The sequence below is a fragment of the Buteo buteo genome, chromosome 9, assembly GCF_964188355.1.
Source record: "Buteo buteo chromosome 9, bButBut1.hap1.1, whole genome shotgun sequence".
NCBI classification, from domain to species: domain Eukaryota; kingdom Metazoa; phylum Chordata; class Aves; order Accipitriformes; family Accipitridae; genus Buteo; species Buteo buteo.
In genome coordinates, this window is record NC_134179.1 from 486,265 (window position 1) to 509,788 (window position 23,524).

The 23,524-nt window shown below is 42.0% G+C and overlaps 1 long non-coding RNA gene across 3 annotated transcripts in view; it reads right to left on the minus strand.

The window, feature by feature from the left end:
- LOC142034129 (uncharacterized) overlaps positions 1 to 23,524 on the minus strand; it is a 94,092-nt gene that overhangs the window by 35,451 nt on the left and 35,117 nt on the right. For 2 of the 3 annotated variants that reach the window (XR_012651464.1, XR_012651463.1), the window contains exons 4-6: positions 11,919 to 11,951; positions 5,902 to 5,981; positions 3,492 to 3,697 (exon numbers count right to left, since the gene is read on the minus strand). This is a non-coding gene — a long non-coding RNA (uncharacterized LOC142034129). The remainder of the gene's footprint in view (positions 1 to 3,491; positions 3,698 to 5,901; positions 5,982 to 11,918; positions 11,952 to 23,524) is intronic. The other variant, XR_012651465.1, reaches the window with a different exon arrangement.

The following is a 23,524-nucleotide window of genomic DNA, read 5'->3' on the forward strand; positions in this document are numbered from 1 at the left end:
ATTCAAATATTGATTTTCTAATCCAAAAATATGCTTTCAAACCCAACTGTGGTATCTCATTTTGCGACACATCTGCCCCATTCCCCCGCCATGGGCTTTTGGCACTCTCAAAGCAATGTCACCTGACGTGCCAGCCTCTAGAAACATCCGTGACAAATTCCAGGCTTTTCTCAGCATACTCTGCCAGAAGCCTGATGTCTCCAAATGGCTTTACAGGGAAGAGACCACCATGCAGAAATATGTATTGTATTGGGAACTGGGTTTGACCAGCTCATTTCTCCTTGGAGGTTACACTAACTGAGCCAATACTTCCTTTATAGCCATACACATAGGAATCTAATGCAGTGAATATTCACAGCATTTAAAAATAAACAAAACCCACCACAGAATATGAATAGCCCCTCAGCCCCTCCGGGAAGAAACATTTTTACTGTCACAACTAGATGCAGTCTCATCCTGCTTCTATCGCAGCCCATGATGATACCCTACTCATTCCACTACGGCTGGAACAACATCCACCAGCAAAGCCAAAGTGGAGGTGGGCACCAGCACCGCGTCCCAGGGGAGATCTTGCCTCGAGGTCCATATTCTGGATAGTATCCCACAACTAGGCTTCAATGTGGCCTTGCAGCACCCTTGCCCGAAAGAGATTTATCCTTCCCCCTCCTCAGCCACCTCTTACTGTCTGTTTTTTGAAGAGCCAAAATATTACTTGTGGACATGTGTCAAAGGCCTTGCACATTTATGGAACTGAGACCAGAATGGTGGTGCCCAGCATTCACTCTGTGCTGTGGCAAAGGTAAGCTCACACCTGAAAAACAGCTGTGTTGCGCTACAGAGACGGCCCAGCAGCAAAAGTTCTTCTGGAAACCACGCATTTACTGCAGCGCAGCTTTTATACTTTAATTTCCGATACATGCAGGAGGGGAATATTGACCACCGGTTCCTGTACCCAAATGCATGATCACACAGAATGCCAGACTGTGCATTTTGTTTTCTTTCTTAAAAGCTAGTTTCAATTCACAGGGAGAAAGAAGAGTAGTTAAACCGAAATTTTGTTAGCAGAAGCCTTCTTTGACATCATTTTATGCTTCTATAGTAAATAAAAAACACATAGAAAACCCTGGAAATTCAGCAAAGAAGAAAAAAACTTTTTTTGGACTGCAGCAGTGTGCGTCAAACCAGCCAAGTTCAAAACCAGAGAAATTTAAAAGTGGAAATGCAGACCAACTCTTTGGTAGAATTAACACTGAAAGCTGCTGGAAAGAAATAGTCAGACTTTATTTTGAGTTTACAGCCTAATTATTTTCATATAGAATCTGTATATTGGGGTTTTAAAAAACGACTTCTTCAAACATAATTGTTCCACTTGCACAACTTAAAAATGTTAGTTCTATGCAGCAGGTTTTATACTGCCTGCTTACACGGTGGGGTTTTTTCCTGCTCTACCAGTTCTTTGGAGTTTACAGCACGATTATTTTCCCTTAAAAACTATTTTAAAAGACATAAATACCATGAAATTGGAAGGAATGGGATTCCACAATAAACTAATGTTTGAGAGAAAATAGGAGTTGGAGGGCCAATACCCTCCTCTATTACAGAGCTGCACGCCTGCAGTGTACCCAGTGATTCCAAGTTACTTGATAGAAAGGCAAACAGAAGTGTCTGTTCCTCTCACAGACAAATTGCTGTCACTAAGCAAGGAAAGAATGGATCCACGTTACTTTATAAATGAAACCATTTTATCTGCTTCCCAACAACCTCAGAATTAAACAACCTAAGAACGCTCCCTACCATGTCCCCATAGCCAGACCGATGCATAACGTATCTGAGATATCATTTCTTCAGTCTGATGTCAAGTAACTCCCCCGTCCCATTTTACTCAGACACAAATGAGTTGCTGGTTTGCATGAGTGTATTTTAACACTAACCAAAGCTTGAAAACTGATATGATAATTGCAGAACAAGATTTGCAGCTCTAATTTTATATTTCTTAAAGCACAAGAAGGGAGGAGGGAAGAAGGCATTAGATGAAAGACACAAACAGCAAAGTTGAACATTGTCAGTTTAAATGCATAAACACAACACTTTGTGCACTGGCCAGACAGACACATACCTATAGATACAAGCTTGTGTGGAATATGACCACAAGTTCGGATCTACGGGTTTGCGGCAACAGGCAGGGATCTCTTCTGTAATTTGCTAGGTTTGGGTTTTGATTTTTTATTTAAAGAGGAAAACCATTTCTGCAAATGAAATTTCAGAGCTGTTAGTAAGTAGCAGCCTTCATTCTCCTCAGCACCTTAAAACCCCTCCTTTGGAGGATGGGGGGCCGGGGGGAGGAGAGTTGCTTATTGACTTTGCTATAACATTAGCTCTGTTGCTACAGTTTCGTTAACTCCCATGTAAACCCTTGAAAAAAGTCAGCAAAATAAAACAAATTTTAAAATAAACAAAATAAAGCAGATCTGTGTTTCTTTCTCGTAAGTACTTTGCTGGACAGAATTACTGATGATTACACAGTACTGAAGAATTAACAGCCAACTTTGGAGGTATACCGCTAACAGTGTAGCAAATTATCAAACAGTAAAGTTTTTGTAAGTAGACAGAGTTGCAATACATATGCATACCCCCACCCTGCAAAAAGTTGTCTTGTTTCCATTCTGGCAGCCTGGTTGAAACAGACAGCAGAAACAACTGCGCAAGAGTTGTTTTAACTTTCAGAGAAGTCATTACTGGTCTGGGGTTCTATTTTAATTCTATTTTTAAGGAAAAAAAAAAATCCTTTCATTCTGCTAAACAATCTAGCAATTTCCCCTAACTCCAGCTCTCTGCTGTCTCACTGCATTTCTTCCTAAAATGACAAATATAAAACTTCTTTGGGAATTTTCTAATAAGTCTTGAAAAACAGTCGTGGAGCAACATTTTGCCACTGCAAGCAAGAATCGTCCCCTCCTTCCCCCAAAGTTTCCACGTTTTCTTTCCTGCATAACTAACATTTCCCATTAATGAAATTTTATCGGGTGGGCAACTGGTGGGGAACTGGGCTGAAAAGCAGTCTGGCTGTAAGCTCCACATAGAACTGGGGAACAAAATCAGCAAGATTAATTGTTGCTTAAAGTGTCACAAAATTTCCAACTTCTACCTCTTCTCTTTCTTCAGAGGATAAACTATATTAATGCGAGCTAATATTCTTCTCTATAAAATGAAACAGTCAACATTTGGAAAATAATTTTGCTATTTGGATGCTTTTAGAAAGTTCCCCTACTTCTTGTGTAGGTTCTTAAAATAAATCACTTCAACCTTTCCTGCCTGGTAAGTATGCAATTAAAAAATACAATTTTCCTTTATTGGAACTACTGCTTGGGCTGGGTTACAAGAAGCTCCTGTTCCATCCAGCAACAGAGATGTTAAACTTTTGCCATCTGTCCAAAGGTTATCTAAATTGATCATCTAAGTTTAGATTCCTATGCTTATACTCTCATACCTACCTTAAAACTGTCCAGCTTTTCCAAAGTTTTCAGCACTCAAAATTCATGCCAAGAGCAGCAGCTGCAGGGGTTCAGCATCTTTGAAAAATCAGGGCAACTTTTATGTTGGAGCCCAAATGCAATTTAGGAGCACCCAGAATTCAGAAAGCTCTAGCCCTGCAATAATTGTGCAGCGGTCAAGGCAATGGGTCAGGGAGCACGTGGTCCTGCAGACAGAACAGAGTCACATCATGCACAAATACACGTATTGTGCACTTCTTTGGAACCGAACTGCAAACGGAATATAACAAATGTTACCCTACCAAAAATAACCCAAGCCCTCCAACTACAGAGCTCATTTATTTCAGGGAACCTAAGATTAAAATTCAAACTGTCTTTTGACCCTTCTAATAGGGCCTAACAGGCACAGTATTAGGAGTCAGTAACATTGCTGCTGCATGTACCAGTATTTCTTACAATGGCAAGGAATTTTTCCATGTCACTCTCATGCTATAATGCAATACTGCGTAAGACAGAGTATTTTCTTTATGAGTATATCCATTTTGACCCTAATGTTCTTTACATTAACATATCTATATGAAGGTAAGCTAATTTGCGTGTTTCTCTGCTGGCAAAGAAATACTTCATTTTTTCATATGAGATAGGAAAAAAGTAATGATCTCACTGAAGTACACATACTATGCAGAGGTTGAATTTTTACTAGATTTCTCTAGTTCTAAAAGTTTTTTTTCCCCTTAATAGCTCACAATCTCATTTTCTAACCACTGGGATAGTTCAAGTCCTTGAAGGAAACCAAGATGTAACATTTGGGTGGCCTGTACATACCTCCTTGTGGTATAGGACATGTGTCCTCAATTCTGACTGGTCTGAATGGAAGTTGCAGGCACCCAACGCACTTCAGCAACTGCTCTTTATTACTGCTCTTTATTACTGTCTCTTCTCAGAGACAGAACTGAGCCAGACCTTCTAAGAGCCCATCACATGCTTGTAAGGGCAGCTGTTAGGTGTTGACCCACAAAGAAAATACACCCTTTATTTAGTTGCCTAACCGAGGGCTGATCTCTGCTGCAGTTCTGGCCAACCATCTCCTTCTCCCTTGCTACCTGATTGGCTTTTACAAAACAAAAGGGAAGAACGAGAGTTAGGATCCATCACCATAGCTTCTGCTGTTAAAAAAACGAAATAGAGGGAGAAAAAGAGAAAGCAGTGATAGCTGTCTCTAGAAAAGCACCTATGTAGGCCAAATAACTCACTCAAGCAGGTCCCCACTATAAATCTGATCAACCACTTCTGCATTCCTGTGAGCCCTGGAGACAGGCAGCTTGGTGGCACAGAGATTTCATTTAGGGGCACCTGCACACTGTAAATTACAAGTATCCAGGAACCAACCTACTCCTTTTCATACATTTTGGAAAAAAAAAAAACTTATGGACAATTTTTGAGACAGTGAACTGATAAAGGCAGCAGCAAATTAACATGGGTTTGTTTTTGGGAAGGATTTTTTTTTTTTTTTTAATGAGCACTGCTTTTTTAAAGATTAATTTCACCTATATCAAATGTATTCAGGGAAATTGAATGAGAGCCATAGATTAGACAAGATCTGGGTTTTGAAACACTTCCCTACACTGATTAATCATACAGCTATTCTACCTTTTGAAAACCTGATGAACATATACACACAGTGGCAGAAAATCTGTGATAGGTAAACAAACCAACCATCTTCACACTATATTTGCCTAGAATGCTAAGATTACAAATAAAAAGTTTCAACCTGTACATTAAAGATTGTCTTATTTATATTAAGGATTGTGATACCCTTATACTAAGCATACTTTGCTTCACTATTAATTTTATAATATGTCAATGATCACAGGATCAACAAGGCTTTGGTACTAGAACCTGGGACAGCCAAAAAAGTAATACACTTTCGTTAGTATTAACCCAGTATAAGACTGGCATTTTATAGATTTATAGCCAAAGGAATATAGGAGGAAACATGTAGAAATAAATTCTCTAAAGACATAACATTGGTTTTGGTCTGTGGGTGGTATTCTTGCAAACCACAAAGCATAAATGCCCTGTCCAGGAAAATCGATCATTATGGAATGCATTGTGTGCCTGAGTAAAAAGCTGTTTGCAGCCATTTCATACTTCTGCCATGAAAATGAGACAAATAAGAAACACGACTGCTAAATAATTCTCATTCTTTTCCCCCACCCCTTCCCCTCAATTTGAACCCCAATCTATTTAGGCCTATAAATATATATATACTTATATACACACACACTCTCTCTCTCTCTCTCTTAGGTTAAAAGAGCTGTATCAATAGATTTCTGTATTTCAAATGATTTTAAGAAATTATAAGGAAAATGAAGATACTGGTTGGAGAATGTATGAGAAACCAAATTACCTCAGTAGCAGCATTTTACAAGATTTCTTATCGAATGTGCGCTGCCATATTGCTAGGCCCAACTCTTCAAGGAACGTATTCTGGAAGACAAAATATTTATGGATATTTTCATGGCATATTTTCAAGAAATGGATTCTACCTTTATATATCCAGAGGCTACAGCTTTAGAAGCAAAAGGAACAGACAAGGTCCTAAGAGAGAAATTACTCCCCCCTCCTAATATACCAATTTTACAATTTTTTTTTTTGGAAGATTATTTTCCGTGTTACACCTTGGATCAATCCACTCCTGCCCTCCCACACACAATGAGTTAAATCTGTGGAAATAAAACATTTCTTGTAACACAAACATTTAAGAAGTTTGCCAGTTCTATTACCACCAAAGCGATTAAGAAAAATAAAGCAATGTGGAGGCTGCAACAGCAAATGCATTCCCTGCTAGTTAGTAACACGCATCAACTTCTTAAACTGATTAGTTATCATATATAGATCCTTATCCAATTAAAGTTTGATAAAACAGAATCAAATAGGAGGATCGTTACCTGCTTTTGAGAAGGTTCACCAAGCAAGCATTTTAAGCTTTTTGACTCTTTTAACACTGATACAAGGAATAATTATTTCTCTCTGCCGATGCGATTGTTAAAAGAAGAGAAACCCCGGATTGTGGTGGCTTCGTAGATGCTATTCTTTTTGCACCACAGCAGGATTCTTGGCTGCCAGTCCAAGCTGCTTTCACTTGCCAAGTTTTAAGATGCCGGTTTTGCCTTTCATTTTATTGTTCCTTTCGCAACGTTAAAGACCGACTTAAAAAACCATGCACAGCTGCTATCGGGGAGGGGGGGGAATTATTTGAATTTTGCACAAGAATGGAGATGAGGAAGGAGCGCGCTGTGATGTAACCACAACGACACCCACAGAAACATTTCCAATATTGGGGGGGACGGACTCACGCTCAGAATCCTGGCGTTTTCCTACAACACAGTTGGGATCTAGTGTCAGAGAAGGAACTAATAAAAACATCCAGACCTACGATCAACCGTAGTCACATTAGAAGTGGAGGTTGATACTTCTCCCCCCCACCACCTATTTTTTTAAATCCACTTTCTGCGGCTTAAGACTATTCTTCCTCATGGAGGATTTCTTCCAGGGGGTGCAGGGAAGCAGAGGTTGGGGAGCAGCCTAACAAAAGGATTCCCCCCGCGCACGGACTCCTACCCCACCCTTTCGCTGCTTCCCTCTGATAGGAGTTCACCCATGCCCAAACATCACGGCCTTTCTTTTGACGCAATGCCACCGTGAAGAGACTCAGCATCACGGCGCAAAAGCTTCCATCAAAATGCAGTACGGGGCTGCGAATTCTTTCATCAAACACATTCATTTATCGTAAGCGACTGGTTTTTTTTTTTTTTTTTTTAAAGAGATTGTGTATAAGGAAGGTGGGAATAGATTTCTAAAAATCCCCAACTTCTCTGTATATGAGCTGATTTATTTTATTTTACCTGATGTAGCAACAAAACTATTGGGACTGGTACCAAGGCTCAAATGCATTTAAACGAACAAACAGCAACAAAAAGTTGTGTGTGATCCTTCTCAGACTTTAACTAGCTATTAAAAGCATTACAGTGGCTTATGCTCAACATACATTATAAAGTATAGAATGATACAACTCTTGCATGAGGCAAACACAGAGTCAGTCTGAACAACCACTTCTTGATACAGATGTTGCAGGGACATATACTTCCTATCTGTGTAAAGAAAATTCCCACTCAGACACGGTTCCTTGAGTTAACCCGTGCAGACAGACCGACGCGCATACGAAATACACGCAGGATAGTCAGAATGGCTGGAGACGACTATTTTTCACAGTACATAGGTGACTGTTTATACAGCCTGCAAGCCAGAAAATAGAAGCGGTTTCAAACATACAATAACCAAGGGTGAAAACAGCTCTGAAACCAGCTGTTATATGTGCAGAGGTTTACGGCTGACTTTACAGCAGAACTAACTGCAACTAGCAAAAGATGAATACACCCCCGTATTTCATATTTTCAGAGAAAAAGAGACAGACTACAGACAACTTAAAGTTTCTATGAAAACCAACAGTCTTAAACAAAAGCAGCGTGAATTAATAAGGGGGAAAGAAAAACAGAAGCTTTGTTCTAAAGTGGAAGCATAAGATGTGAAATTTCAAAATCAGATGGCTTGGTCTGTGATTTCTTTCATTTAAATGAATTGATCTGTTGCTAAACTGCTGCTCTTGTGCCAAGAAACTTTTAACTCTTTCGGCTCAAAACTCCCCATGTTTTGCTATTTTCTCTCTCCTCCCAAGCATACTATGATTAAATCAGAAAGCAGAAATTAAAAACAAAATGGGAAATAAAAAACAAGAGCATAAAATGAAGGGGGGAATTAAACCCACAGCACATGCAGAACACAAAAGAGCCACGATATGGAGCGTATCGGTGCTTCGTTAGAACTTCTACTGTATAAACAACGTGATTTTTGTTCTTACAATGTTGCTAAAACTTGGGAAGGAGACAGAAAGGCCTTCAACCTTCGCAATTCCACGTACAGCAAGAAGTCCGGGGCAAACCCTACAGAAACAGGGCTAGCAGCAAGAAGAACAACAGAGTCCCTGACCTAATTCATTGCAAACATTCACTTACCGAGAATGCCTTAAGCATTTCCAATAGAACCCCCTTTCCTACACATGTTCGCCTATGTGAAAAAGAACAAAAAAGCAAACTGAAAAGCTCTCAAAAACAACTGAAAAGATAGCTGCTTTGGTAAAATTTGGGTGAAAGTTCCTAGTGCTTTTCCATTTTGTTTTGGATTTGTTTTGCCCCCTGGAAAAAAAAAAAAAAAAAGAATTAAAAAAATTGAAAATAGACATGTTGTAATTAGAGATAATTCCAGGGGAAAAAATATTTGTGTGTAGAACAAAAAAATAATAATAATAAAAAAAATTATATATCTATATATCTCCCACTTTCCAGTTCTGCTGCAGTTCCCCCTAAACTGCTGCTGCTTGCTCCAATCTGCTGCCTGCTTAACAACGGAATGACAGGCAACATCTGTTTGTATAGAAGCCAAGATCAAGCCTTCAAAATTTTTTTGGCTCAGTTTCTTTTTTTCTTCCCCCCACCCCCCTCTTCACACCCTCCCCCCGGAAAGCTTTAAAAAAATAGAAGAAAAAGTAAAAGCACACAGCAAGATTTTGAAAGCAACTCAAGTGAGGCAGCAACTATTTTCCCTTGAGTTATTTCAAGGTACAGTACTTCGAGGATAACTCTTTCCTCTCTCTCCACCCGCCGTCACCTCCTCCCCTGCTCTCCCCACTCTACATCCTCTCTCTTGCCCCATGCTATTAATAAAGTATCACAGAAACTGGGAAAAAAAAAAAAAATCCAACGTACCTGGATCACTAAAAGGCCACTCCCTCCTATGGGAAGGGAGGGGGTTTCTTCAGTAGGCAACTAAAAAAAAATTGTACGGGGAGGGGAATAATGGGACGGTTCAGGGGACAGTCTTGCCACAATCCTCTCACCCTCTTTTTTTTTTCTTTCCTCCATTTTACAGACTATAAAATATATTGTGCATATTTTGAAAATAAAAGAAATTGTTTTGAAATAAATAAATATGTGAAAAAAAAAAATCAGCCCAGATCCAAATATAATTCAAATGACTAACAATGTCAGTCTACTGCCAATTCTGTGGCAAATCGGGAGAAAGCACAATAATTCCACATGCTGAGATGTGAACAACTGGAAAGAAACCAACTCTCTAGAAGTCACAATGAAAACTATTACGGTGCCCCCACCCCCAGCCCCACTGCCATCCCTTTCGGAGTCTCCCCCTGTACCCTCCTCCCTCCAGGGGGGAAAAAAAAAAAAAAAATTAAGCCACTAATTTAACAAAAGGAAAAGGAGGAGGAAAAATAACAACAAGACCATCAACTGAAGCTATTTAAAAACTCAGGGAATGTTTTATTCACTGGTGATTTGGGACAACGCTCCCACGCGCGCGCACGCACACACACACACACACACACACACACACCCCCCGAAAAAAAAAATCAGACAAGTTGCTAAGGAGACTTGTGTAAACTCAGAATACAGGCACATTTCTGGCCTTTCCCCCTATATTCCATCTCGTATTCCGATCACGCACCACTGCGGCACGATTGCACCAATGCACTGCATTAATCTTGGCCTTAAACGGGCTGACTGGCAAAGCAAACTGTGTGTATATATCATCTTTCAAACTTAACAAGTTAAAGGGAGAGAGGGTGGTGGTGGGTGGGGAGGGCTGAGGGGGGGGGGGGCGGGAACCTTCGTGCTGAATATAAAATATAGGAGCCGAGCTTAGTAAGGGAATTTTAAAGAGGAAGTGTTATCCAGGCTTATATATAAAGCTGCAAGCCTCCCCAAGCTTTCTTGCATCTCTCTCGCTGTGTCTCTCTCGCTGCTCTCTCTCTCCCACTTCTCCGAACAAAATCCCCCGTCCCCTGGCAGATGTCTGAAACCCTGCCAGATCTAACAATGTCGGACCCACTCTCTGCCACCAGACATTCGGGGCCGCAGACTAGCTCATTTTCTCAGCACAGTAGGGTCATATATACATATTAAACAACCTTTTTTTTTTTTTTTTTCCCCCCAGTGCCTGATGTGCGTGTTCCTAAACCATACATTTAGAGATAATATTTTCACCTTCTACTTTTAGGAAGGGACAGATTAAATCAAAGCCTGAACCATTCGTGGAAGGTGACTGTCGCCGCACAGCACAATCCCCTTCCTCAATAACTGACAGTGCACCAGCCCTTGGCTGGGACAAAATTAATCTTGGGTTTTTTCCTGCTCCTTGTTATTTGGGTGCAGGAAATACATCTCCTTCTTTACACCCTCCTTCTGTCTCTCACAATCTCAAATCCTCCTCCACTGACGGACAGCTCGGTACAATCACTCAACACCTGCCTTTTGCTTGTTTTGTACACTGCACTTCACAAGACAAGGATTTCAGTCCTCACATGAGGAATCCAGTAATCTACAAATTCAACAGCAGCACATACAGGAAAAGCCAATTTCATGGGCTGTGCCTTGGAGCTAGTCCTAGAGCATTACCCCGCTTTCAGGTCCAACGGAGGGCTTTTACTGAAGGCAGCATATTCCAGAAGGGGAACCCAAACTGCCCTAATGAGCATCATCTTCACTTTACAGCCAGGCCAGCAAAAGCACAGGAGAAGTGAGTCCATTTGCTCAGCCACAGAGGGTTTCCACGCCAGGGCTGAGAGCGATCCTGCCTTCATTTCAGCACAGTCAAAGTCACACCTCAGTGCCACCCCATCCAGGAGAAGCATCGTCATGCGTTGGACATACAGGGTCAAACGCTCGCTCCCTGCCCCAGAACTTGCTATTCACGTGAGGGTCTCAAACGCTACGCTACGGCAGGGGTGAGGGTGCCGAACAGCCACACGTCCCACGGGCTTTGTCTCAGCTGCAACGTAAGATGCAAATGGGTAACTGTGACTAATGCTCTTGACAAGGCATAAAGGAGGAACAATATGGAAATCTGAAAGAAAAAGTATAGTTGGACTCAGAGCACGATGTGGAGAAAGGAGAGGCTGGCCATCAAGAACAACTCTACTGGTATCTTCCACTTAATCTAATGACAGTCTCACTCATAAGACTATTGTCACGGCACCCAGTGGGGCCAGTTCTGGCAGCGTGCTTTCCTTTCAGCTCCAAATGACAGCATGAGGGAATTACTAACAGAGGAGAAAATTATAAAGTTCTAATCACTAAATTTGGGCTCCAAAGCAAGTGAATCTGTGGCGCTGCACAGAAGTTAGAGAACGAAATGTGTATTTTTAAAATGCCTCTCAGTGCGTTAGTGCTCAGGTGGCTATAGAGCCATCCTGAACCTCACTCCCTGAAATTCAGAGGTGTCTAGCATTGCCTCTACTCATCATTTCTCATTCCTCTTCCACAGATCTACCATAAAGTGGAACATTTGACTCACCTGACTGCTTTATCTTTGTCTGGAGAGAACCACCTGAAACAAAAATACCAAATGAACAAGTTAAAACTATTCATTTAAGAGAAAGGTTTGGCTTTTGCCCTAGCAGGTAAGGAAAAAGTAGGAATATTCATAAAAAATATTATTTCTCACATACTAGGTGTTTTTCCGAGTTAAACAAAAGCACACTTCCCTTTCCCTAGCTTGCTCAGCTCCTTCGTACAGATAGATGCTTCAAGCCCAACAATGCGGAGCCAAAGCACCTGCCTGCAAGACACCAAGTGTTCAGGTCCACACACTTAAAAATGGCTGAAATGAGATTTAAGATGTTGTTGTACCTTAACTGCTTCTGAAGGAGGTTATCGCTTCTACAGCAGAGCCAGGAGAAGATCATGGCACAGCTCCTTGTAAGTGTCAATGAAAAATCAGTCATTTTAACTTAAAACCAGCATAGGAGATGGCGTAGACCTAATCAGACACTGCACTGGATTAGGGACTGCTCACACACTTCTCTCCCCTGGGTGAGCTGCAGGGGGGAGAGCTGCCTGAAGACATTCAGACCTTCAACCAGTCCAGTTGCGCTGGGAAGGGGATATTTGCCTTTGCCTCCAGCGAGCCATCTGTAGTTCGCCTTTGAAAATCTCGTACTGCAAAGCAGACATACCCAGCTCTGCTGAGGCCGATTTAGTCTTTCATCACTGAGATAGACAACCAAGCCTCAAGCAGCCCTGCCTAAAGGAATACGCTCGATACTGGGCAAAGATCCGAGTACACTGAGTGCACCTGCATCGCTTCTGCCAAAATCCATACTGACCACAGAGCAGACAATCATGCGTGCATAGCCTGGACACAACTTGAGCCTTTTTCCAAGGAAAACAGAATCCACAGGTCTCAGACCACTAGACAGCTATTAAATAAACCATCAGGCCCAGTAAGACAGGATATTTGCAAGGCGCCAAAACGGATAGAAAACTGAGAAGTAGTAAGGTAAGGTAGAAGAGGCAAAAAATATGCTAAAACCACTGCAGATGCAGCACCAGGTGCTTTACGTGCTTTCCCAGTTCTGGGCCCTAAGGTTTTCATAGGAATTTCTAGTGTTGCAGTTGACTAAGTGGGGCTACATTTTTGTTTTGGTTGCGAATTGGAAGCCACTATTTTTATCCACAAGTCCCCCAAAGCATCTGTTTCTCTCTAGCTATTTAAGACTTCCTTTTATAAGACCTAGTTAGAGGTATATCATTATTTTTAAATGTTACTCTTTCCAGTCACACTTACATTTTAACATCATTACATGTGTCATTATCTGTGTAGTTGAACTGTGTAATTTGAAGATGAGGAGATAAAATCTTTGCAGGGGGTCTGAGAGTTACTTTCCCTTGAGCAAATATGTTGGGATAATACCTACCATTTGGTACAAGCTAGTGCATCCCCAATGAAAGGAAAAGCAATCCTTCTACAGGTCACGCTTTAAAGTCACCCAGAGAAAAAAACTGTCTGGAAGCATCCAAAGAGTAGGCTAAATCCCCAGCAGAGAATGAGAATACCCGACCTGTTCCTAGCTTGTAGTCAAGGCACAGCCATCTAGAAAAATCTGTACAAATATCGTTTGCTTTCACTGGAAACACTGTATTGACAGCGAGTTCTGTTTTTCCCAAGGAGTAAAAGATGGGGATATATCAAACTGTTCCATGGTTGGACTGTAAGACAGAAGACAGTATGTCTTATTGAATGAGCTACATGGAGTCACAATTACAACAGACCTTACAGAGTAGTAGTTTTGGACCACTTAAGGGGTCGTATAATGTGATGTAAATGCAACTCAGGTCATTTAATTTAGGAGGCCGCTTTCGTTTTGCTGTTTCTGTAACTGATCTACCTTGCTGCTACTAATGGCTATGGGGATTTTTTTATTGCCTCATCACCACTGTCCCCAAGTGACAGGCAAGTAAATGAGATCTACTCCAATCTCTCCATATAGCAGGCAAAACTCACCCTCTTGTTACTTGACAGTCTAGGTACATCACCAGGTTCCAGAAAACTGTAAGGCACCAGCAGTGGGACACTACCACAACACGGGCAAAGCAGCAAGAGACCAAAAGTCTCGACCTCTGGGTCTAATCTGAGACACAGACGCATGCAGGAGTGACGTCTAAAACTGCATTTCAAAGGGAACAATCAGATGTGTCATGCAACCAGCAACAAGACATGTAGAATTTCAGTTCCTGACAAGCAAGAGTGGGTCAAGTGCACGAAGTGGTGAACAGTCACACATGTTATGAATGGTTTGGGTTACATTTTTCACACCTGTTGAGGCCTTCTAGCAAGAAATTTTGTGCTCTATATACCCTACCCTAGAAATCCTAAAGAGAAAAAAATCTACCTTCTTCCACACAGAAGTCAAAGCTGTAATGAAGAGACCAAGATAAGCAAAGGCAAATAATAGACAGAACAGCAACGTTTCACTGGGAGTGGGAACAACCTTACACAGTTTGTAAGTGAGCAAAACATGGCGGGGACAGTAGGGGGTCTTTTCTTCAGCTTCTACTATCCAAACCCAGTTCACAGCTGCTTATTCAAAAAGCAGCTGCCAAGTGAAAAGTTCAAGGGAAAACCAACTCCGGTGTCCTAGGCTGAGTAACGCACCCAAGGATCTGCAATTTTTTTTTCATTACCAAAGTGCCACACGGTGCCAAGGGAACACTTTTTCAAGAAGTGTGGGGAGGTGTGTCAACCCATGGGCAACCCTTTGGACAACCATCTTCATTAGGACTCAGCACAGCCTGGCTAACACTGGGAGGCGTGCAGGGTGCTGAGACCATGGCAGGCACACATGCAGCTCACCCAGGCTGCCCAGCCCTACGTGGAGTTGCCACTGCCTGCCATGTGCCCCCCGGGGAGAACTGTGCACACACCTACACATTCCTTCTGCATTATTCCATAGAAGGTTCATTCCTTTGGCCACCGATTCACTGAACTCCAAGCACAGCAGCCCTCCAAGAGTCAGCCCTCCAAGAGTCAGCGCAAAGACAAAAAGCTTGACTGACATCTCATCAGATTCGAAAGTCAGTTATAAACCATGTAAGAAAGATGTTTCATTAAATGCTGCTGTCGTGTTTATAGGACTCCAAACCTTCAAGCAAGAACACTACAACCCAAAACAGGAGAATTGATTCTGTATATTATTCTAGACACACAAACCTCCAAGTAGATACAAATGAATTTAGTATGGAATAGGTGCTGACACACCTAATGGAAGTCTCCAGTAACTGTCTTTACCTCTTCCCTTCCCTCCTAACATGAAGCTGGCAAGTGTCCATATCAGGTACCAAGGAGACAAACCTTCATCCCAATCTTCTCCATCAGATTTGACTGTCATTTGTGAAGCACTTCTCCAAATAAGTGGCTTCCAATCATCAGAACTGCTGCATTTAAAACTTCTTAAAATACAGCTATGTAGGCATACAAAATTGATTCTTCCTCGCCAGCCTTTTCACGTTGCTCATGGACATTCATTCCTTAGGCATCTAACTGAACTCAGAGAAAAATGTACCCTACCTTCACTTCCCAGCCTTGCTACCCCTCAAGGGTAGCTTTGCTACCCCTTGCTACCACTCTGAACCAGGCTGTTTCTCACTGTCATCAGGCTGAGTAAATAGCATTAATCATTGTGTCCTTCAAACTTGTCTGACCATTTGTGCCCTTACTTCCAAATTTTAAATGGTTTCCCCCTTGTAGGTGAATGGGGCTAGAGCACTATTTTAACCCTAAAGTTAACACTTTCAGAAAATTACCTGCATCATCAATCAGGAGCTTTCAGTATTGCAAGTTCACTACTGAAATTGTGAGAGCAAAGCGTGATGTTTTACAGGCAGAGAATGGATGCACGGAGGGAAGGAGCGATTTTCAGAAGCTGACAGAGGAAGTGCACAACGGAGCCTGGAATTTATCTCACATCTCTTGGTTCCAGTCCAAATGCTTAAACCACAAGATCATCCTTCAGGCCTAGGACACCAACAAAATCTTTAACTCTTGTAAGATCCTGAAGCATTTTCAGTAATTGTTTTGTAGCAGAGATGGCTTCCAGCCTAGGACAGGATCCTGATCTGACTGCCCAATGCTCAAAGACACAGAGTTTGGGACCTGTCTCTCAGCCCACACTGTTTTTAATACCTGATTTGGGCATTTCACACCCCAGACGTGACGTAGCACTCCACATACTTCTGTCTCAGCTGTGCTATGACAGTTCACTGGGATCTGAAAATGGTGAAAGAGATTTTTCCAGGTACAATATCTTACTGAGAGAGTGTCCCTTGCCACTCCTTCCCTGTACAACCTCAAACGGGGAAAAAAATCAAATAATCAGAACTTTAGGAAAACTGAAAAGTAGCGAGTAGAATTTCAAAATAACTTGGCAAGAGAATATTTAAGCACAAACGAACAACTCTTCTTGGAGATTTGTGGGGAGGAAGAAGGGAGCTCTTCTACCATCCAAAACATTGCGTTCCAGTAGGTATAAAAATACGGTAATCCCATTTCCCTTCAACACAGAACCAGCCAGAAAATAAAGTGAAACATGTTGATTATCACAGCAAGAGTGATGGCTAGGGAGAGAAGGAAGGAGGGGTAAGAGACATGTGTCTACATGCTCAATACCAAAGCAAGGAGGGTTGAAGCAAAGCAGATGTATATCTGAAAGCAGCCAGTCTTATGGGGGCAGAGGGGAGGAAAAACAATGACACCCTTGTGGCCACTTGTCCATCTCCTCTTTGGCCTGAGACTAGAGAACGGACAAGTGAAACAAATGGGGTCACAGCTTAGCACATATCACAGAGCCACCTAAAGGGGAAAAAACCTGCCTCTCAGTTTCAAACGACTCAAAGAGAAATTGTTCCACCACTTCAGCCTGTTTGGCTGCATGTCCCCTTAGAACAGAGTGCAGTGAGCATTTTATCTCATCTCCATTTTCTAAATCTAGGTCACCTCAATCTGTGGCTGCGCTGCTAGTGATACCTCTATGAATTGCCACAGCCCTGGCTTGAAGTAAGTCAGCAGCAACTTAGGAAAATCCTAAATGGCTGGCAGTATCTAACTGGCAAATGGAGAGGGCTGCTTATAACCCAGTCTCTGCACAGTCACTGAAGGAGACGGATCACCTACCTTTGGTGATGGCTCACTTAAGGACAAAAGCCTTTGGGCCCACAATCAAAAGCCAAGAAAATTCACCTCTTCGACTGCTGGACACAGCAAAAGGAGAATGCATCATTCAGTACCACCATGCTATTCCAGTATGGCTACAAAACTTGCCTCTGGTAAGAGGAAACAGGGATGGAACAGACTGAGAAAGGGGTTCACACCCTGCTGTCAAAACTTTCTGGAGATATCCTGATGTCTCTCCTTGAGATACTTGCAGATATAAGACCAGCATAATTGAAGTAAAAAAAAAAAAAAAAAAGAAATCTGAAACCAGCCCTCGCAGTTCAAGAAATGTAGACTTTTCCCTTTCCTTGCTTGTGTGGGATTGTCCCTTAAAAATGCCTAAAGGATGAACATGTAGAAGATGGTCTCATTTGTCATAGCAATGTCTACTGCTGCAAACTGGAAGAGGGAGAAGTGCTTCAGACCTGCTTTAGATTAGAAAGAGACAGGAGAAATAAAAAGAGCATCTAACACCAAAATAAAACTATTTTGGTCACTGCCATCTCCCTTATTCTAAATGAAGCAATTGTGGGCTACGTTTGTTTTGCATTCATAATTAGCAGACAGAACAGATGGCAAAGGCGTCACTTAAAGCCACACGTCCGACAAAATAACCCAGGCTGCCAGTGCAATTTTTCACTAGGAACAAGGAATACTTTCCCCTCTTCTTCCCATTGAAACGTATCCCAAAGAAATGAGGCCAGCAAATGTTTGCATCAAGTAGGGGATTCACCGCAAAAAGGAATCCATTGTGTTTTGGAGTGTGTTGATTACTGGCTGAGTGAGGAAGAAAAGGGCAATAGCAAATGGATTGCTAAGAGAACAAAAAATAGGAATGGAAACTAGTGATACGTTGCCAGCAATATAACAAGGGGCTCAAATAGGCATATACTCTCTCCTCCCTTTAGTCTTGTGGTTCAGGCATAGGCTGGAACTCAGGACATCTGTGTTTCATTTAAAAGACAGTTGAATAGGAGAACCTTTATCAGTGAAGGTATCTGCTGTCCCAAACCCATACCTGACCCCTTCTGTATTAAATGCACCTATCCTCTCAATACCTATCTCGGTTTAAGGATACTGGAAAAATCACTGACAAACAAGGAAGGCACAAAGTTTTATGCATCACCCACTGCATGCGGACAGTTCATAACCACAGCCAGGAGAGACTATTTTGCTAGAAATCTGGACCATAAAACATGTGTGGCACTCCATCCTATTTCCTCCACCACAAGCACAGGCAAGGAATGAGATAAAAAAAACCCAAACCACATACTACCTGCTGAAAACATTGAAGTGCGGTTCCTTGGTCTCTTGGATAGTACTGTACTGTGTTTGGCTTGTGATATCCAGAATACAGGTATGTGAAAATCTCAGAGGAAGAACTTCTCTGGGGAATCTCTCCTGACAGCCCGTCTTGTGTAACAAAGTCCATTTGTTAAGTTCTTAACCTCCTACAAAGCCCCAACAATTAAATCACAGTGAATAACCCTGCTTGTTGGAAAGAAGATGGAGAGACAGATACTAGTATAGTTTCATTCCTTTTATAGCCTTGTGAGGTCCTCTGACAGCCTTGCTGATGGACCACAAGAGGATTTTGGCATACCGTTCTGTGAGCACTATGGATAAGCTGTTCCTAGTATGCATGACTGAGCAGTATCAGGACACAGACTGATGGACAATATAATAAACATCATGAGCCTTGCCTCCCTCATATTGCAAATGTCCTAGTAATCGTGAGCTTCCATAGCTACTGCAGTCTCGAAACTTCCTCTCTGATACTATTAAGATGCTAGTAATTGTAAGTCTTGTCCAGCTATTACAGCCACAGGCCTCCTCTCTCAGATACTGCAAACATGATAATAATTGTGTGTCTCAACAGCTACTGCAGCACAGAACTCTGCTCTCTCTGATGTTGTAAATACACTAATAATAATGACGCTCAATACTACCGTAGCCTGCTCAGCTGATCCTCAGCAAAAGAACAATAGAGAGAAGAGCATAGATCGCTATGAAAGAGCACAGATGTAGGGAAAAAGGATGGGTGCCTAGGAAAGAGCATAGACCTAGGGAAAGAGAACCAGTCCCTACAAGAGAGTTAAGTCCCTAGGAAAGCATGCAGACCTAGGACAGACCTCAGCAGGACCCAAAGCTACTATCTCCACCACTTCCCCTTGTTCAAAGACCCTTCTGAAAAAGGAAAGCCTCTCTGGGGAGGAATACATTGACTAAGCCCCTTCTCTCTCCCAGGTGTCTCCATTAGGAGCGGGATGGACAGGCTGCCTTAACACTCACCCTTTCAGTGAGGCTCACGGGATCCCGCTGATACTTTGACCAAACCCTTTAGCAGTTCTCCCTCAGGCCTTTCCTTCCCCAATTAACCTCCCCTTCCCCCCAAAAGCATGCTTCATACCGCTGTGAATTAGAAACATCCATATAATGTCAGCACAGAGGCACTGGTATTCATGCAACAGGACTAAAGCACGCTAGCAGAGATGTTTCTTCCTACAAGGCAGCATGGTAATTTTCTTGGGCAATCGTAGTGGAAAACCTCTCCCAAGCATTCCTGCCCCACTCTCCATCTACTGGTGTAGGAAAGGGTTCAAAAGTTTCAGCAAGTTCCACAATATTTTCATACATAGTATTAAGAACATTCAACTTTAAACAGAGAAAGCACAGTCACATTATTTTATGGGTGAAAGGACTTAATACAAAGCAGCTATATTAACGCAAGATAATGCAATTCATCTTCCTAAACCAGATGCTTCTAACGTTTTTGGACACCTTGTTCCTATTTCCTCTCTGTTGTATAGTGGAGACCTAACTTTGTTTTTACTTCTTTCCGCAGTTATCTGAACATTCATAAGCAGAGAGCGTTGTGCAAGAAACAGGCTCATCCAAAACATCAGTGTGACTTCCCCTCAGCTTCAGCCTCAGATGACATTTGCTTTTTGTTACCTCCACTAGCTCTAATCTCCCTGTTTTTCCCAGCTGCTCAATAATCCAAGAGAAGGACCCCTATGCTAAGCTATGAGGACAGACAGCCCCAGGGCATAGCTTAATACCCCTCCAAATTTAGAGCTGGACATTGGTCCACTGGCATAACTTTTAAACATTCAGCAACTGGTCTAAATTAGGCAACTGCTCCACAAAAGCTCCTAGAGCTGTTTTGCATCTACTGGGAACTCCCTTTAGATTTGTAAGAGAGGGAATAGTTGCTACCAGTATACTGCCCTCACCATTTCTTTCCGCAGCTTACAAAGAGGCCCATGAAAACTTCATAGGAGCTACAACTCTTGCAGGTAAAATTCACACGGCGAGAAATCTGCCCCAATGGTCTCAGGCTCATTCCACAAAATGACTCCGATTCCTTACACAGAAATCTGGTGACCTGAGGTGCCCAAGAGAGCGACTCTCAAAATATCAGACTTATGTCTTAGCTACCCAGTTTGCTGCCATGCAAGTCCCACTCAGGCCTCTGCATAAAATGCAATGGCCATGGCCAATTACATGCAAAGCCCTGAAAGTAGATCACGCCCTCCTCCACTTCTGCAGAAGACCAATGGTGAAAACGCCAAGGAAACAGAGGAAAAGACCGAGTTGCCCGTCTAGGTTCTCCAAACTTCAGAGGTCAGTGCCTTAACCAGCTGGCTGTCAGCTGCTGTCTAGCGTCAGAACTCGCTGTAGTTTCTGCTAAAGTTGTGGAAAAAAGATGGAAAGAGTCAGTGCACTGAAAGATGGAGTGCAGCTCCCTGATGTGCTGCCTCCACCACTCACCTGGTAAAGGGGAAACCCGGGCTCCGATCCCTGCTTCAAGGACTACGTATACGTTCTGCATTAAATAGTCAGCAATTAAAATGCACAAACAGTCCTCAAAGCTGTAATCTCAATATAAATAGTTACTGAAATAAAACAATTCACTAGTCAAATTGTTAGTACAATCACTGGAGGAGGTAGGAAGGTGAATACCCGCCTTAAGACCTTGCCTCTGTCAATATTTAGTTATTCATGCAAAGTAGAACGTAGGCTGGAGTTTAGCACACATTCCTGCAACTTGGATGTGGCTCAAATTTCCTAAAGGTAGGGGAGGTAATCGAACCGGGATGTCCCACATCTGAGGTGACTGCACTAACTCCTGAGAAACTTGATGAAAAGAAGATGCTACCATGACCACTGCTGCTGCCTACCACTTTTCCTTCATCTTGTCAAATCCAGCCTTTAAAGCTCTGCATTTTTCTTTGTGAAAGCTCAAGGCAAACGTATTATGTTAAGCATGAGGAAAAAAGGGTGTGGGGGTAAAAGATTCCCTTTTGGAGGAGGAAAAATGCAGAGTTTTATCCCTTAACTTCCTGATTCTGCTACTGATCTCCCTTACTCCCTCCCCCCTAAAAATAGCCCATTATTCACACAATCCAGGAACAGATTAATCCCACTGAAGTCAAGGGTAGTTGTAAGACTTCTGAAAACTTGGTACACTTCTAATTTAGGCACCAATGAATTCAGCAGATTAACAGGCGTCAACATATTCACGCACAGGGCTTAATAAAAGCAAAAGGCATTTGGACCCAGAATTCAAAAGTAGCAGAACAAAGCTGATATGCTTATCATATAAGCATGCACACACGTTACTCACCAGTTCACAATCCATATTATCATGCTATCTACACCCATATGTGTTATTCACTATGTTACACGGTAGGCATATGTGCATTCAATATTTAATCTGCAATAGCACTTGGGGACATCAATTAGACATGTGTTATAACTTTTAGAACACACATAAGTAGAGAAGTAGAAAGAGATGAATCTCAGTGCAAAGAAAGGTATTTCAAATCTCCAAAGGTGAGGCCCTTACAAATGGACTGACTGGGTCAACTCACCTTTATGTACAGTGCTCTTCTAAGTCTTAGGCATTGGCTATTATGTGGTGTCCTACCATTTCTTCATGGTGGGAATTTCACCTGGTATGTCTAATACCTCTCACTTTCACAGCATTAATTTTTGCCCATAGGCAAGGTTCTCAGAAGTGCCATAAGTATGCAGTTACCTCATTCCTCCTGTCTAATTATAATTTCAAGAGAATGAGGTAACCAATCTCACCACCAATAAATTTATTATCATTGTTCAACCCAATTTTCCTCCTTTCTTTTTACTTATTCAGTTGAAACTATTCACATCTATGGTCTTGTATTAATGCTATGCATTTATGGCACTTTGAAGAATGATTCCCACAGTGAGAGGCAGCTCTGAACTCCATCTTGAATTCCAAATCTCCTGCTGGAAAGACACTAACTTGAGATGAGCTGCCCACAGCCAGTTACAACCTCACAAAAGAAGGGACATGTACCACCAGCAGCAGTGCAGAGGCTCCTGCTAACTTCTGCAGAGCTACATAAGGCACCTTCATGGCATAGGTCAGGTAGGCTGGAAATCTCCCAGGTGTGCTTTTTCCACAACTTCTTTCTAAGCTTGGGCAACTAGGCTGCGATAGCTTAAGAATGCCTGAGCAATTCTCACAGCCTCTTGAAAATCAAGCTTTTTATTGATTTTTGCATTTCCGAGCATGCCGGAAAGCCTCAGAACTGCATATTACCAGTCACTTTTGACAATGAGACTGTGATACTGCTTGGGGCTTGCAAAATACAGACAAACATTATTCCGACATTAAGACATACTTTCTGATAACAAGTTTAAGGTTCCTTTGGCTTTCTTTCATCCTATTACTACAAATTCTTGCCCAAATTTCTCAGGAGGGCAGAACTCAAATCCATTTAGATGCACCCATGCAGTAATAAATAAAATAATATTTAATAGGTTACTGAGATAAAGGCTTTCCATCTTAGGGCAGAGGAAAATATTAGTTAATTAATCATCAAGTTGGCATTAACTTATCTTTTGGCACCTACAATAAAATGTAAACCTAAAATGAGCAGTAGGGGGGGAACAAAGAAATAAGAAGCCAACAATGGTTTTGGAAATGGATGACAAAATCCAAATGTTCTGCCTCACTGCTGCTAAATTAAGCACAGTGTTATCAGTGCAAAGATTAAAAAAAGAGAGATTTTCCTCTGAACCTTAAGTCACACTTCTTAGCTGCACAGGACATGACAGCAGTAGTGAAGACAAGAGAATTCACTCACCCTGAAAATGAGTGGAAATAAAAAAGGATCTGTTCAGTTCTTGATTTCCCCAAACACAGTTCTATAGAGTAGAAGAAAAAAGAAGGACATTAGTTTATTGTACGCAGCAGACGGCGAAGTGATCTCCCACACTCCTTCCCTTCCTAGGCACCATCCAGCCTACCTTTGCCTTGCTCTGCCTTCAGCCGGTTTCCCCTGCAGGGCACAGGGCAAGGGATTATAGCCACCCTGCCCTTTTTTTATACTGCTAAGTGGAAAGGGATCTAGTAAGATCCC